Genomic DNA, 16,699 nt, shown 5'->3' with positions numbered 1-16,699 from the left:
AGGCTCGTGCTTATTGAGTGCACCTCGGGCCTGTTGGATGGCCCATAGTTGTGTCCTTCTCTGAAGACTGCACTGCTTTTTGAAGTTCGGGTCGGTATGCCCTGGGGGTAGTTTCAATCGGGAAATTGGCACAGTCCCACATGATGTGGCATCGGCCCGCCGGACCCACTGTTCAAACCCTGCACACACCACTCGGACAGAGTTCTGGATGAACCACGTGCAGCACTGCGGGGGGGGGGGGGGTTAGTGACGCGGTCTGTATCTGCCTCAGGATGACGGCCTCCTCCCGACTGAGTGCTGGGGGGGGGGAGGCGGCATTGTTCGTCGGGCTAGGCGGTAGTAGTAGTAGTAGTAAAGACTTTTATTCGACCATAATTTATAGGCCGAGCATGTCGACCGCCTGGGCGACCAGAAGCCGCTGTTCTTCTTCCCCTTCAGCGCCAAGCCAGTCGAGCCAGGTGGTCATGGATAGAAAGGGTGGGGGGAAGGAACCCGACTGCTGAGCAGCCGGGCAATAGAAGAGGCAATGGGCCAGGTCCGCATAGATGCAGGGGCAGTTGGGACAGGAAGGGTCCGATCGATAGCGATAGAGGAAGAGGCGGGACGGGGTGATAACTGCATTCATCTGAATGTGCCGAAGAAGGCGAGACTCCGGCACCGTGAGTGATGGATGAGGAGGAGGGTAAAGGCGTTTGTCGAGGCGGAGCTCAAGGTAGACCTCTTTTATGGTGCGGCGAAGGGTGAGCCTCCCACCGTCCTCCGAGGGCTTGGGCCAGGGGATCAACGGTGCCCGGAAAAGTGTGTCGCGGGCGAGCTGATGGGCCAGCTCATTGCCGTCAATCCCTGAATGCCCAGGGACCCAGCGGAGGAAAACGATGGAAGGCTGCAGTGCGGAGACCGCTCGCTCGACCTCCTGTTGGAGAGAAGGGGTCAGGGTGCGTTTCTGTATGTGGTGTATAGCGGCTTGTGAGTCTGAATAGACTGTGTACTCTTGGAGAGAGGGAAGTAGGGCAAAGGACTGGAGGGCATGCGCAATGGCGAGGACCTCGAGGGACAATGCGTCTGGAGGGTGTAGATACGGCCCGCTGGTGTGGGTTTCAGGAGAAGGGAGGTGTGGATGGTACAGGGCGTAGCCGCAGGAACCTCGAGGAGCCACGAAGGAGGCATCCGTGTAAGCTACACCCTGGGTATCAAAGAGGGGGGAATGGTGCTGTGCGGCCGCATGACGACGTCCGGCGTGCAGGACGGGGGACATGTTGGTCGGGAGGGGAAGGATACGAAGATTGGGAGCGGGGGTGGGAATAGGAGAGGTAAACGGGGAGATTGGAATGGGCGAGATACCCGCTTGATTCAATAACCACTGACCCTGACGGGTAAGGGAAAGCCGGGCAAGTTGTGAGTCACGATGGAGACTGAGAAGAGAACGAAGAGGATGGAAGAGGCCTGTGGCAAAGAGCTTAGTGGTAGAGGTAGTGATAGGGAGGTTGAGAGCTGCCTTGTAGAGGCCCACAAGGGCAGTCTCGAGAGCGTTAAGTTGAGTCTGATTGAAGGAAGCGTAGGGTGCAAAGTACAAGACTTTGTTGAGGGCCAGCGCGTGGGCAACGCGGCACGCGTGAGCCTCGTGGAGACCTGAGCGTCGAGTGACCACGCGCCGCAGGAGGTGAGTTACAGAGTGGCAGGTGGTGACAGCGCGGTGGAGGGCTTGCACATTTTTAGCCGCATGCAAAGGGAAGCCAAGAACTTTGCACTGTGTGACGACAGGAATGGGAGAGCCAGAAAGGTGGAGAGAGACGAAGTGGTTGTGTGAGCGCTGGTAGGAGGAATGGTTGAGAAGGAGAAGCTCGGATTTCTCAGGAGCAGGAGAGAGGCCAGCGGTGGTGAGAAAGGAGTCGATGAGATCTAGGCCACGTTGCAGGGTGTCCTGTACGTGACCGGGAGAGCGAGATGAACACCAGAGAGTGATGTCATCGGCGTAAAATATATGATGCAGGTCGGGAATTTCAGCTAGCTGGGAGGCGAGAGGGGCCATAGCGAGATTGAAAAGGGTAGGAGAGAGAACAGCACCTTGAGGAGTGCCACGGGTGAGGTGGTGTGGGTTAGACAAGTGGGTATCTACTCGAAAGCGAGCCACACGTTTAGAGAGGAATGAGCGGATATAGGAGTACATGCGGGAGCCACAATCCAAAGAGGCGAGTTGAGAAAGGATGTGATCGTGGCAAACACCGTCAAAGGCCTTGCGAACATCGACAGTCACAAGTGCGTAAATTTGAGTGGGTGTAGGGGACAGGAACGTTTGCTGGAGAATCAGAAACATGTCCTGTGCACAGACGCGTCGTCGGAAGCCAATGAGAGAATGGGGGAAGAACTCCCGTGCCTCAAGAAAATCAGAGAGGCGAGTCAGAGCCATTCGCTCAAGGGTCTTACCAACGCACGACGTCAGGGAGATTGGGCGGAGGTTAGAGAGAGAGGGAGGTTTGCCCGGCTTTGGAATCATAGAAATAAGGGAGGATGTCCAGGAGCTCGGCAAGCAGCCGCTCTCCCAGGCCTCATTGTAGGTTTGAAGGAGGAATTCTTTGGCGCAGTCAGGAAGGTTACGAAGTGTGGTGTATGTAATGGCATCCTCACCGGGAGCCGAGCGTGTAGAATTAGCAGCCAGAGCAGATTCGAGCTCCCGGAGAGTGAAGCATTGGTCCAGATCGGGGTTAGGTCCACCTGAATACACCGGGTAGGAGGGTGCCAGAGGGGGCGGGAGGTAGAGAGAGGCGAGTTGATCAAAAACTTCGGAGGGAGTCCCCTGAGTGAGGGCTTTAGCTAGAGTGGGAGCAAGGGCAGGCTTACTGCCAAGGAGGGATTTAAAGAGAGACCATGCGGATCGCGAGTGCAATCCAGAATCAAGGCCATCACAAAGAGCACTCCAACGAGAATGCTCGAGGGAGGCGCAGTGGGCGACGATCTCAGCCCGCAGAGCAGTGATCCGGGAGGAAAGTTGGGCATTGTGTGGTTGGGAGCGAAAGGAGCGTTGAAGACGTTTACGGCGACGCCATAAACGGATAAGGTGTGGATCTGGGTCCTGGATTGGGTAACGAGAGCGAACGCGACGGCTACTGGACGTGAGCGCTGCAGAGATGCGCGACGTCCAGTCGTCGTAGGATTGAAAGGAGTCGGAGGCGAGATTTGTGCGAAAAGCATGCCAGTCAGTGTGAACAACCGGATGACAGCGAGGGATGTGGGAAAGAGAGGTGGTGATATGGATGAGAAAGTGGTCACTTAGAAGAGTTTCGGCTGTCACCTGCCAGTGAAAGGAAAGTGAACCCCGAGAGAAAGTGAGGTCGGGTGTCGTGGAGCGTTGTGAGGCAATGCCCGCTCGAGTAGGAGAGCCAGGAGTATTAAGAAGGGTGAGGTGGCGTTCCTGGGCCAGACAATGCAGGAGGCGGCCGGGTTTGAGGGTTTGTGGGTAGCCCCAGAGTGTGTGAGGGGCATTAAAGTCACCACCAAAGAGGAGATGGGAGGTAGAAGGAAGAGAGTGAAGGAATTTGCCCAGAGCAGAGAATAAAGAGGAAGTGACAGGGGGGGTTATAAAAAGACAAAAGGACGAGTGAGATGCGGGAAGAAGGGTGGTAATAAACCACACAAACTAAATATTTAAGGAGGGTGGAGGGGATGTCAATTTGCTCTACGAGCACGTCACTGCGTACATAAATAGACGCAAGTGGCGTGGCCGTAGTGGCATGGTAGGCGCGGTAGCCTGGGACATTGCGGGCCGTCCGGGTCTCCTGGAGAAGGAGAAAATGAGGCAGAGAGGGGCGGGTGAGTAGGTACTGGTGGAGGGGGGTCTTATTGTGGCAAAGATTTCGGCAGTTCCACTGCACAATTTCGAGGTCCTCGCCAAACGCCATTATGAGAGTGGAGAGGAACGCGATGGTACGCGTTCCTTCTTTTTTGCCGGGGGCAGTGACTCATGGACGGATTGGAGCATAGATGTGAAAGATTCCAATTGCTTTGATTGTGCTTGGAGGGTGGTAAGAATCTGGAGAACCGAAGTTTCCAGCTGAACCAAGCGAGTGTGATGTGCCTGTGTGGTGGTTTCGACAAGGTCAGCCAAAGGGGCGACCTGGGCGCTGGAGGAGGGAGTGGGGAACGTGGCAAGGTGCTCATTTAGCTTGCTAAGCTGGGAGGTAAGAGAGGAGGTGGTTGTCTGGAGGGTTTGAGTCAAAGCATGTATCTGCTGTTGTAGATCGTGGGAAATGCGCTGCTGCTCTCGCTGCTGGCGTTCGAGCATTGCTAGCCGGAGGTCGAAGGAGCGGCTCGCGTCAGTCAAGGATGGAGAGGGTGGTGTAGTGGAAGAGAGGGACGCTGGCACCGAGGATCCTTTAACTATGGCGGCGAACGAGCCTAGTGGTGACGTGATCGGAGCTGATGGATATTCATGATTAGAGGAGGAGGACGAGGAGGAGGAGGAGGGGGTGGTGGGTTGAGTGGCCCGGCGCAAAGCTAGGCGTCGGAGGTATGCAGCTTTAGCACACTCGCGTTGTTTAGCAAGGAGGAAGGGGCAAGTGGGGTCGAGGGAAGGGTGGGTATTCACCTGGCAATGAACGCACCAGGGCTGGGCACACACATGAGCGGAAGGGTCAGCGGGTAGAGGAGCAGCACAGCGACGGCACTTTGCCGGAGCGCTGTGCTGGGGGCATTGGTGGGCGCGGTGGCCTAGAGTGAGACAAGGGGTGCAGGTGGGAGGCTTAGGTTTATGAGGACGGCACCGGAAGGCAACGCGTTTGAAATATACAAAGTGGGGGATGACGGTACCAGCGAACGTTATGAGCACTGATTGAGTGGATCCCATCATGCGTGCAGCGAGAATATCTGTTTTGAAAGATTCTAGTTCATGCATGAGCTCATCAGGAGTGAAGTGGCCACCGGCGTTATGGATGACGCCGAGGCATGAGATGGGAGGATGGGGGGAATAAGTTTTGATGCTGACAGGCTTACCGTGAAGGTGAAGGTGCGTGATAGAAAGTAGGAGGTGGGCGGTGAGAGGAGAATGAGTTTTTAAAAACACAAGGCTTTGGGCTGGCTTGGCCTGAAGGGTGATGTCTGCACTGGTCTTGGAGGAAAGTTGTGCAGCGGAGGTGACTGCGGCGAGCACGTCGTAGAGAGGCAGCTTGGGATTGAGGGTACCAGGAGGGAGTTGTATGCCAACAGTGATGAGCTCGGAGCGGGGTCGGGTGGCGGAAGCAGGCTTACGGCTGGCACCGATGGTGCTCCAGCCGATTTCCGGGGATGAAGTGTCGTCTACCGGGGACGCCATGAAGTCCATGTCTGCCGACGAATCGTCAGCCTGGGGCGCAATCTGGGACGCTGGTGCCGGGCTGCAGGTCTTGGTGTCAGCGGGTAATGTGGCTGGTGTAGGCGCGGCGGCACCGGCGGCGTCGACGAACGCAGGCGGCTGCGACGCGTCTATGGGCCCAAAGGTGTTGACGTCTCTTAGAGCGTGGAGTTGGCGAGCAGTGGACGCTGCGGCGACGACGAACGCTGCCGGCTGCGCCGCGGCCGTCGATCCGGAGCTCCCAGCGTCGCTCACAGTGTTGGTTGCGACAGGATTTTGCGCGGTGGCGTGGGCGGTTGGAGTAGGCCCCGCGGTGGCGGCATCAGTGGGTCTGGGCTGCAGGGGCTTCGTGAGACGCTGCATTGCAGAGGTGCAGGCGCGGCGCGTTAGGGTTAGCGAGGCGCCGCGCCGCTTCAGACTTTTGGAGGCGCTTGAAGGGCCAGCCCGGCAGCGGGCCGTGATGCCGATGGTATCCACGTGCTTCGGAAGCCTTCCGGAAACGATGGAGAGGAAATCCAGGGGCGGGCGAAGCCCTGGATTAGGCCAGGGGCAGGTGAAAGCGGAGCTCGATAGGCAGCCAGCTAAACAGGGCGGCGCCACCTAGCGGTAACACTTCGTAAGTTCGCCGTAATTCTTCACTCGGTCCTTGGTTTCGAACTACCCCACTAACGGTCCCTCTTGGCGGCGCGGAAGATAAGCGCTCGCGCCGCCGAATGAGCCGCCTCGTTGTGGTTCGGTGAGGATGCACACTCACGCGCGTGCACGGGGAACCACTTGATACGAATGGTGCCACCGTGGTCTTAGAGCTAGAGCTTGCACTCGCCTCTTGGCAAAATTGCGCATGGCGTTTCTCGAGTCGCTGAGCTCGGTGCGACAGTCGGCCTCGGAGGTCGCCAGAGTGAAGGCAACCTCCTCGGCGTCTGTGGCGTCCGTGCATCGCACGCTTGCTACAGTTGTCTTGGTGCCGGTAGCCGCCGCAATGACCACTGCCGCGAAGCCTTCTCGCTTGTATTTCGCTGCGTCCACGTACCGGGAGTGGGGGTCTTGGGCGTGCTGCTCAGTGAGGGCTTTGGCCGCTTCTGCCACCGTTCTTGGATGTACTCGGGGTGCACGTTCTTCGGGATGGGGTCCACGTGGATGTGGGCCCTCGCCTCCTCGCTGATCTCGCGCGGTTGCCCACTGGTTGCGGTTGCCAGACTACACAATGGGGAACTACTATTGAGCTTGTATACTAAACGAAATCGAAATACTGTATCGAAAAAATTGAGACCGCTGCATGCTACTTCACAGATCATCGCGCAGTCTTTGTCTCTGTCACAAGATGAATAAAAGATGTGCATACCCAATGTCTCTCATTGCTAAACATACAGTGACCACAAGCTTAGCCAGGGAAACGTACCTCTCGCTACGTATATCCTGGTATAGCCGAGCTAAGCCACTGCCAATTTTTTGGGCAAAGGAAATGGCACAGTATCTCTCTAACATATCGGCCGACACCTGAATCGCGCCGTAAGGGAAGACTAGGAAGGGAGCGAGAAAGGAAATGAAAAAAGAGGTGCCGCAGTGGAGGGCTCCGGAATAATTTCGACCACTTGCATATCTTTAACGTGCGGCTAGAAATTGTATTCCGCATAGACCGTGTGCTGTGCGATGTCAGTGCACGTTAAAGATCCCCAGGTGGTCGAAATTATTCCGGAGCCCTCCCCTACGGACCTATTTGTTCCTCTCTTCTTTCACTCCCTCCTTTATCCCTTCCCTTACGGCGCGGTTCAGGTGTCCAACGATATATGAGACAGATACTGCGCCATTTCCTTTCCACCAAAAACCAATTATTATTATTATTATAGACCACCGATGCACTGATGCGCCCAGCGGAACGCTGGTTCTCTTCGATGCGACGCCCGGTCGCCCATAGCCAAAGCAAAGCTTTCGCTTCAGTAATGCTGCGAGGGAACTTTCTTGCGAAACCAGGCTTAAGCTGTGTCAAGCTGATGGCGCGTCGGCCCGGCACTCTCCATACAACTTCCTCTTTCAGCACGGCACCGTTATTAGGCGCGTTGCGATGAGTTAGTCACAGCACTGAGTCACATGACTGCAACCATGGTCAGTGGCCAGAACCGCCTCTCAGGAGGTCTGTCGACGCGGGACTGGTGGTAGGAGCAAGTAGTAGGCCTGGTGCAGGCTGGCCGGATTTCCTTTGTTGAGGGCGGCTGTGGTGTGATCTGAGCGGTCGTGAGTGTACTATAGGAAGTATGTTAGCACGCTGCCGATAGCAAAGTTTCAGTATTTCACGCGATACCGACATTGTCGGTCGTCGTCCAAGACGTTCTTGTAGCTGTGCAGGACACCTGAACGGCCGGGAGGGTGGACGGAAGGCGTCACTTTAGTAGCTAGTCTTGCAAGTTCGCTGCCTCATTTAATGCGCGTAAAGTGCCGCCGATTAGCGTGGTCGCAAAAGTTGTAGCTTGCGCCGTTTAAGTGAAAAGAAACTTCCTTTTGCCGGCGTCCCAACACCGCTTGAATTCGCCCTAGCGTTCCCTGCGCGGGCATCAGGACGTGCAATTTTTAAGAACAGCTGCGATATTGCGTCAGCGACGCAGGGTATTCGTGAAGGGGTCGTGTGCTCGAAGTGGGCCTGGGAACGGTGGAGTGTGAAGGGGTGTCGTAGCCGTGATCGCGGCGTGACTTGTGCAGAGCTTGTCGTTTTCGCCAGGACATGTTTCTGATAGGCTGAGTACAGGCTGTTTCACACTTAGAGGGATACTTGGAGCGCGTGGCCGCCGCTAGTTGAGTACCGCTGTGGGGGAGAGGTAGACTGGATTGGTGCCTCGAGGCGCATGCGCGGAAAGTGCAGCCGGCCGTGCCCGTGCTTGTTCTGCGCATGCGTCTTTGTCGCAGATTCTACCCCGCTGGCGGCGGCAGCGCTTCGCGAATGGTGGCGGCCACGCGCTCGCAGTTCCTCTTTCAGTGTGAAACAGCCTTTATTCGTGTCGCTCCGCAAGCGAGATGTCGCCGAGGGTACGAGGAACGCGGAGGTTCGTCACGACGAAGAGATCGCGTCGGCTGCGCTGGTGACGACATTGCGAGTAGTGCGCCTGCGTGTGCACTTTGGGAACTATGCAGTGAGCAGTGCTGCGGTAGTGTCCGCGTTTTGACTCTTGATGAATGCGCCGTGTGCATGAGAACTTTTGCCCTGGACTGTCTGCGCGGAGCCGTGTTGACGAGATGCGAGCGGCCAGTTTCCGCTTGACCACCTTGCGCCAAATAGGTAAGATAGCATCGCTTTCACGTTGACGCACTTCAGAGTCGTCTACTTAATGGTGAGTTTCCTTCTTTACCAATCTATAGTGCCTGCTCTATTCCTCAAGTTTTACGTTTAATTGAGTGTACTTGTCGCCATGTCCGACAAAACGGCGTTGCAGGAGTGTTGAGGACGGTAAGAATCAAGTACCGTGATAGAGGCACGGTCATGTCGCATTGCTGTGACCACTGCGTTTCTGTTGTGTGAACACGGTCAAACGTATACACAGAAACGAGCGTTTCAATGCTTGCTTGTGTCTTATTCTGTCCATTGGTCAAATAATTACTGCGTTATAGGTACTGAGCGAACGTACTTGTGTAGTGAACGTGCTTTCTTGCAGATGGTTTGCTTTCTTGGAACGTGCGTTTAATACGCCGTGTGATGCCTACGGTGCAGTGAACATTTCCCGAAATTTTACTGATTGATATGGAGGCCGTGTTTTTTTATAAAAGTGCGTTCGTTGTGCGGCATATAAGGTATGCTGCTAGATGATTACCAAGTGGCGCTTATGGTTGCCGTGCCCTTGTGCTGGAAAAACGTTTTGGTCGTTGCGGGTTGTTATTGTTGTTGGCATTTTTCTACGTCTTGATAATCTGTCAAGCGGCTACCGCGCGAAATTGTACATTTGCCTCAGCTGTGTACGTTCGGCCCCGCCCGTAGTTTTTGAAGCGAAAGCTTCACTGCGACAAGCTGCGGTGCGTTTGGCGTACGCCAAAGCTTGACCTTCAGGCGACCTTCAGCCGAACCACAGGTGTTCCGCCATGCGCCATCGCCGCTGCCGGGAGCTGTTTGCCGGTCCACCAGTTACTACGCTATTTCCGTTCCTCAAAACAAGTGTTCATAAAAGTCTTTAATTTTCTTTGAAATCAAATGAAAGGCTCATAACTTTCCCCCTGGGACTGTGGGCATCTCAGTCGTGCTTTAACATACGTCAGTGACAGATGTGCGTTGCATGCTTTGGCGATCACAACGTTGTAGCACAAAATGCGCCACTGAAGCTATAGGCCGTCGACGTTCATTGTGTTCATTGCCGTTGGCGTTGGCAGCGTGGAGTGCGATGATTTTGAAGAAAGGAAGGCCCATAACTTGCTGTCTGGGACAAAAGTTATTGTGGGATTCTGAAAAAACAAAAAAATTTATGTTGATGAGCACGGCTAATCCAGGATATAAAAAGCGAAAGATGGCGTTCACTGTGTTCATTGGCTTTGGCGTTGACAATGTTCTAGACGGCGATGGCTTAGAGCAAATGAAGAGCGCATAACTGGCTCCCTGGATATGTGGACGCCTCAATCGTGCTTTGATTCGTGGTGAGAGAGAGATGTGGAATGAATGAATTAGCGGTGTCAGCGTTGTGGCTGACATGCGGCACTGCAGCAATACCTAGGCTGTAGCGTTCATTTGGTGACAAATCTCTCGCGATCAACCATTAACTGCATGCCACCTCCCACTGTGCATGGCAGGGAGGGCGCGCTGCCTATCCAGTGTGCGGAACGCAATCAAAGCAGGCTTTTGACGCCAACGCCATGCTACTGAAAGCGAGATTGAGGTCTCCACTGACCCACGGAGTGGTTGTGCGCCTTTCCTTTCGTGAAAGTGGACAGCCTTTGCAAAGTTGTCAAATAATAATTGGTTTCGTGGGAAAAGAAATGGCGCAATATCTGGATAATATATCGTTGGACACCTGAGCCACGCCGTAAGGGAAGGGATAGAGGAGGGAGTGAAAGAAGAAAGGAAGAGAGAGGTGCCGTAGTGGAGGGCTCCGGAATAGTTTCATCCACCTGGGGATCTTTAACGTGCACTGACATTGCAGAGCACACTGGCGCCTTAGCGTTTTGCCTCCATAAAAACCCATTCGCCGCGGTCGTGTTCGAACCCGGGAACTCCGGATCAGCAGCCGAGCGTCCTAATCACTGAGCAACCTCGGCGGGTCGTAAAGTTGTCAACGCAAATGAATTCTATGAACGGCGTCGGCTCACTTGTTTTGTTTAGTTTTTGAGGAAAGGAAATGGCACAATAACCGTCTCACATATCTCGATGGACACCAAAACCGTGCCGTAAAGGAAGGTATAAAGGAGGGAGGGTGAGAAGAAATAATAATAATAATTGGCTTTTTGGGGGAAAGGAAATGGCACAGTATCTGTCTCATATATCGTTGGACACCTGAACCGCGCCTTAAGGGAAGGGATAAAGGAGGGAGTGAAAGAAAGGAAGAAGAGCTGCCGTAGTGGAGGGCTCCGGAATAATTTCGACCACCTCGGGATCTTTACAGTGCACTGACATCGCACAGCACACGGGCGCCTTTGCGTTTTTCCTCCATAAAAATGCAGCCGCCGCGGTCGGGTTCGAACCCGGGAACTCCGGATCAGTAGTCGAGCGCCCTAACCACTGAGCCACCGCGGCGGGGCCGGGTTCGAACCCGGGAACTCCGGATCAGTAGTCGAGCGCACTAACCACTGAGCCACCGCGGCGGGTAACTGAAAACTGAAAGCTGCATTTTGAGGAAAGGCGCGGCGCTGCGCAGTGGCGGGATACCTGTAGCTCGGAGTGACTTGGGAGCGAGACAGAGAGAAAAGGCGACGGAGACTCGTGCTCCGACATATGCTGGCTCGCGCGCAGCGTGGTGTTAACTAGCATAGTGAAGCTTTTCGCTTCAAAATAAAATATCCCTGGCACAGCGTTCCAGATTGCGATGATTTTGAACAAAGGAAGGCGCATAACTGGCTCCCTGGGACAAAAATTATTTTGGGACGATAAAAAGAACAATGAAATGTCCCTGGCACAGCAGGGACACTATTTTTCGTTCTTTTTATATTCCCAGAATAATTTTGGTCCCAGGGAGCCAGTTATGCGACTTCTCTTCTTCAAAGTCATCGCAGTCTACGCTGTCAACACCAACCGCAATGAACACACGAACGTCGACAATCTATAGCTTCAGTGGCGCGTTTCTGCTGCAATGTTGTAAACGCCAAAGCATGCAACGCACATCTGTCTCTAACGCTACGTATGTTAAAGCACGACTGAGATGTCCGCTGTCCCAGGGGGCAAGTTATGTGCCTTACCTTTGCATTCGAAGAAAATTGTAGATTGGTGGATCATTGGACGCCTCAATCGCGCTTTGAGGAGGAACGTGGCGGTGTGTGCTGCAAGCATTATTGGCGACAAACCACTCGCGATCAACCATTAATTGCCACCTGCCAGGGTGGTAGGTTGGACGCGCGGCCTATGCAGTGTGCGGAACGCACTCAACGTTACAGACACCAAGCCGCGTCTAGTTGCCCGATACACTACAGCTTTTGCTCTATAACCAGGTTGAGCATAGTTGAACCGCAGCTATTTTTTTCGATTTGTTTTTCGTGTTTTTTAGAATTTACTGTTATTTTATTATTTTTAATCCGAAAGCATTACTGGGGTATGTCGGCTAAAAGGGTGTCCGCTAAATATGGAAGCAAAATGCAAACCTGGGGATCTTTAACGTGCACTGACTTCGAAAAGCACACGGGCGGCTTAGCGTTTCGCGTCCATCGAAACACAGCCGTTGCGGTGGGTTTCCAACCGGGACGGCTGCGTTTCGATGGAGGCGAAACACTAAGGCGCCCGTGTGCTGTGCCATGTGAGTGCATGTTAAAAATTCCCAGGTGGTCGAAATTATGCCCTCCACTACGGTACGTCTTTGCTCCTTTCTTCTCTCAATCCCTCCTTTATCCCTTGTCTTACGGTGCGGTTCAGGTGTCCGAAAAGATGTGACACATATACTGCGCCATTTCCTTTCCCCCAAAACAAATTTAAAATTTTCAATTTCATAATTCTGAGGGAGATTGTCTGCTTACGTGCTTACGTACAGGAATTTGGAAAGCCTGGGACTTTCTTGAACGCGTTTTTTTTCTCCACGACGACTGTACGCAATGTAGTTTTTTACGTTTTGTTTATTTTTGTGTTGTTAATTTTTCATTTCCTTATGTTTGTGGATTCTTGCGTTCAATTCATTTTCCTTTTCTTTTTATTTTTTTGCTCTGCATTGGTAAACATCTGGTTGATTGTAGCTGGCTCTTATTGTTGCTCCCCGTTGGTCTTTTGTATTTTTTCACCTCTTACTCTTATTCGTTCTCTTCAGCCACCCAAGCCGTGACCATTACATGTGTCAACAATTTATCCCCCCCCTTCCCCTGTAACTGCGGTCTTCCTTTCCATTCCGTTTTTATTTATTTTGCGTTCATTACATTTTTTTTCTAAATTTTTGTTTTCTTTTCCACGACGGCTCAAAGCATTGTATTTTTTCTGTTGTTTTTAGTATAGGATAGGAAAGAAATTGATTAAAATTCCGGCAACCGAGAGTTTAACATGTCGTGACGTTGGACTAGCGTCGACCCGGGGTTATGCTCTAATTGGCACTACCCGATTTCGGCCCATTTGTGGTGGGTCGTGAGGCTCGTGCTTTTCGAGTGCACCCAGGGCCTGTTGGACGGCCCATAGTTGAGTGTCCTTGTCTGAAGACTGCACGGCTCTCCGAAGCCCGGGCGGGTATGTCCTGGAGGTAGTTTCGGTCGGGAAATTGGCACAGTCCCACATGATGTGCCATCGGTCCGCCACACACACTGCACAAACACTCCACCCACCACTCGGACATAGTTCTGGATGAAGAACGTGTAGCACTGCCGGGGCGAGGAGTGACGCGGTCTGTGTCTGCCTTAGGATGACGGCCTCCTCCCGACTGATTGCCGGGTGTGGAGGCGGCATTGTCCGTCGGGCTATGGGGTAACACTTCGTAACTTCGCCGTAAAAGGACACTCGGTCGTTGGTTTCGAGCCACCACACGGAACAGTCCCTCTCGGTGGCGCAGAAGGTAAGCGCTCGCGCCGCCGAATGAGCCGTCTCGTTGTGGTTCGGTGAGGATGCACACTCACGCGCGTGCGCTGGGAACCACTTGATACGAATGGTGCCGCCGCGGTCTTTGAGCTGGAGCTTGCCGATAATGGTGGCCGTCGGCGCGAACACTCGCCCCTTTAAAATTGCACATGGCGTTCCTCGAGTCGCTGAACAAGGTGCGACAGTCGGCCTCGGAGGTAGCCAGAGCGATGGCAACCTGCTCGGCGTCTTCAGCGTCCGTGAACGGCATGCTCGCTGCCGTTGTCTTAGTGCCGGTAGCCGCCACAACGACCACTGCCGCGAAGTCTTCTCGCTTGTATTTCGCTGCGTCCACGTACCGGGCGTGTGGGTCTTAGGCGTGTTGGTCGGTGAGGGCCTTTGCCCTTGTCTTCCGCCGTTCTTGGATGTACTTTGGGTGCAGGTTCTACGGGATGGGGTCCACATGGATGTGGGCCCTCGCCTCCTCGCTGATCTCGCGCGGTTGCCCACTGGGAGCTCGGGGGTTGTAACCGAGGAACATCAGTATACTGCGGCCCTTCTTGATGGTAGAGACGCGCTCCATTTACGCTTTGGGATGCGCCTCAGCTAGTTATTGTAGGGTGTTATGGACGCCGAGCTGCAGGAGCCGATCCGAAATCGTGTACTCCATTAGGCCCAGCGCCGCTTGTAAGCCCCTCTAATCAGCGTGTTGAGCTTGGTCCTTTCAGTCGCCTGCCAGTTGAGGTAGGCCTTAATGTAGGCAATGTGACTGATCACGAGCGACTGGACGAGGCACACGAGATGGTCTTCACGCATGCCCGCCCGTCGAGCTGGTATTTGGTGTATGAGCCGGTTGTCATTCATTGCCTTAGCGCTAAGCTTGTTGATAGTCTCATCGTTACAACCGCTCTTGTTTTGCAGGAGGTCCAGGACCATGATCTTGAGAACTTTGGGGATGCGTTACCTCGATGCAGTCACGATCTTGATGTGATCGCACTCCCCAGGGGGAGCACGTTTCCGTCCAGGTCGTAATAGTGGTAGGACGAACAGCTCGGATTCCCTGGCGCTACGTATATCCTGGCATAGCCGAGATAAGCAACTGCCAATTTTTCGGACAAAGGAAATGACACAGTATCTCTGTCTAGTAGTAGTAGTAAAAACATTTATTTTCACAGAAGGAAGAGTAAGGGAGTAGGGTGTTGGGGATAGATAGAAGTGGAGCTGCAGTGGTCGGTATTCCCTAGTCCAGGATCCCGTTGGCCTCCGCCGCTGCCTTGGCCCTCGTCACCAGCATAAGCTGTGTGCTCGGGTCGGAGTCAGCCAGGAGGGCCTCCCACTGCTCTAGACTAGGGCTATTTATCTTTGGTAGTAAAGGGCTTTTTTCACAGCCCCAGGTGGCGTGGTACGTTGTGGCGTAGCCCCCACACCACACGCACTCTTTCGCATATCTGTTCGGCCACATTTTATGATACATGGCTCTGCTTGGGTAGGTGTCTGTTTGTAGTCTTCTGAGCGTGGTGGCCTGCTCTCTGTTGAGGATATCCGCCGGAGCCGAGTACTTCTTGCGCGCTCCCAACAACGCCCTCATTGCCTCCCCGTACGATTCTGGCGTGCTGAAGGGTTCGACCGGCAAACCCGCCCTCCGGTTCGTGAACCCTCGGACAACGGTGTCTGCCATGAGATTTCCCTCAACCCCAGTGTCAGGGACCCAAATGATGGTGTGTTGAATGTGTGTGTTGTTTGATCCATGTCTGTGTTGGTTTTGTGCGAAGAGAATCCTCGCGGCTTTTTGGCCGATCCTGCCATCTCTGTATGCCCTCGCTGCAGCCTGAGAATCCGTCGCTATCCAGTAACTCAGTCCCTGCCGATGGGCTTCAGTCAGGGCTAGAGCTATGGCGATCTCTTCCGCTGCTTGAGTTGTCCTTGTGCGCACTGATGCACCAGTAATTATCTTCCCATTGGCGTTCACCACTGCTACCGCCCTAGCGTTTTCCTTCGTTCTGTACTTGGACGCGTCAACATACAGAACCATCTGTTTCTTCTTTAGGAAACTGTCCAACTCCAATGATCTCGCCGCCCGTCTTCCTTCGTGGTTCTTCGGGTCCATGTTTCTGGGCACTGGTTTAACCAAGAAAGTGCTCCTAATTTGGCTGTCAATGTCTGTCTTGTCTTCGCCCTCGCCTTCTGCCGGGTATCCTAGCTTTAGCAGTAGTGCGCGGCCAGTGGCTGTTCTTTTAAGTCTTTCGAGTTGAAATCTGAGCATAGTTTCACTGTGCTCCTCATAGGTGCCGTACACACCCATGTTCATTAACTTTTCTGTCGAGGCGCAGGTCATGACGCCTAAGGCTTGCTTATACGCCTTTCTGATGCATGTTTCCATTTTGTTCTTTTCCCCTTTATTAGGTTGTAGGTACGGAAGCGCGTACGTCATCCTCGGTATGATGAGCGCAGAAGTGATCCGTAACGCATCTCGCTCCTTCACCCCTTTTCTCTTGTTCGTAATCCGGCTTAACATCCTGCATATCTGTTTCGTGGAGTGTTCCAAGAGCTGGATGGTATGGTCTCGTTTGCCTTTCTCCTGCAGCCACATTCCCAAGATGCGAAGCTTATGTGTCCTTCTTACGGGTTGTCCATCGATCTCTAACTCTATCGATCCCCTGTCCTCTTTGTTTTTGTGAAGTCTAATAAATTCTGATTTTTCTGGAGAGCACTGCATCCCGCTAAATAAAGCAAATTGACCGATCTCATCCGCCGCTCTTTGCAGTATTTCTTGCTTGTGTCCTGTCGATCCTTTTGTCGTCCACACTGTTATGTCGTCCGCATAAATTGAATGTTCTACATCTTTGATGTTTTTCAGTCTCCTAGTTAATCCAATCATTGCTATGTTAAAGAGCAAAGGTGAGATGATGGATCCTTGTGGTGTCCCTCTGTTTGGCGTCGTCTTCTTTTCTGACCTAATGTTGTTGATGCCGATCGTTGCTGTTCTGTTAGACAGGAAGGCCTTTACGTATGCGAAGATCCTCTCCCCACAGTTTGTTGTCGAGAGTTCTGCGAGAATGGCGTTGTGGCTGATGTTGTCGAAGGCCCCCTTGAGGTCTACAGCCAAGATTACGCCTTCTCGAGTCCCCGATATTTGTTTTAGTACCATGTCTCTTAACTGGAGCATCACGTCTTGCGTGGAGAGTCCCGTTCTGAACCCGAACATAGTATCCGGAAACAGACCGTTGTCCTCC

General features: G+C 53.5%; 1 pseudogene; it reads right to left on the bottom strand.

Moving 5' to 3' along the window:
* LOC144123855 (uncharacterized) overlaps positions 1 to 13,737 on the bottom strand; it is a 32,213-nt pseudogene extending 18,476 nt beyond the window's left edge.
* Between the last annotated feature and the right edge of the window lie 2,962 nt (positions 13,738 to 16,699).

The sequence above is a fragment of the Amblyomma americanum genome, chromosome 3 (genome assembly GCF_052857255.1).
Source record: "Amblyomma americanum isolate KBUSLIRL-KWMA chromosome 3, ASM5285725v1, whole genome shotgun sequence".
Lineage (NCBI taxonomy): Eukaryota > Metazoa > Arthropoda > Arachnida > Ixodida > Ixodidae > Amblyomma > Amblyomma americanum.
The sequence above is the reverse complement of the archived record's forward strand: the minus strand, read 5'-3'. Positions and strand labels throughout refer to the sequence as shown.